Genomic DNA, 723 nt, shown 5'->3' on the forward strand with positions numbered 1-723 from the left:
TCTCTCTCCTCCACGGCGTCCCTCACTCACCGTGCAACTTTTTCGAATGGTACTGCGCAGCCGCAAAACATTGTTGGATCACGCGAGAGACGGGCTACGCGAGATTACACACGCACACGCGCGCGCGCGCGCATACACACACACACACACACACACACACACACACACACACACACACACACACACACACTGTGAGACACACACACACACACACACACACACACACACACACACACACACAGGAGACAGGACAGCACGTGGTTCTCTGAATCTCTGTCATCTGCTCAAAGTGGGGACAGATTTCCATTTCGACCCCCCCCCATTTCGACCCCCCCCCCCAAATCGACCCCCCCCCACTTCGACCCCTCCCCATTTCGACCGCGCCCCACCCCCCCACTTCGACCCCCCCCCCCCACTTCGACCCCCCCCCATTTCGACCGCGCCCCACCCCTCCCACAGTCTCTCTCTAAATCTCTCTCTCCATCTCTCTCTCCATCTCTCTCTCTCTCTCTCTCTCTCTCTCTCTCTCTCTCTCTTTATTATTGCTATTATTATAATTATTATTACACTTATTATTATGGCGCAGGTTTTGTCCGTGCATGCGTAATAGGCTACTAATGACTAATTCCTACTCTCATTCTCTCTATCTCTCTCTCTCTCTCTCTCTCTCTCTCTCTCTCTCTCTCTCTCTCTCTCTTTATTATTGCTATTATTATAATTATT

Source organism: Nannobrachium achirus (genome assembly GCF_963921795.1).
Source record: "Nannobrachium achirus genome assembly, chromosome: 2".
NCBI classification, from domain to species: Eukaryota; Metazoa; Chordata; class Actinopteri; order Myctophiformes; family Myctophidae; genus Nannobrachium; species Nannobrachium achirus.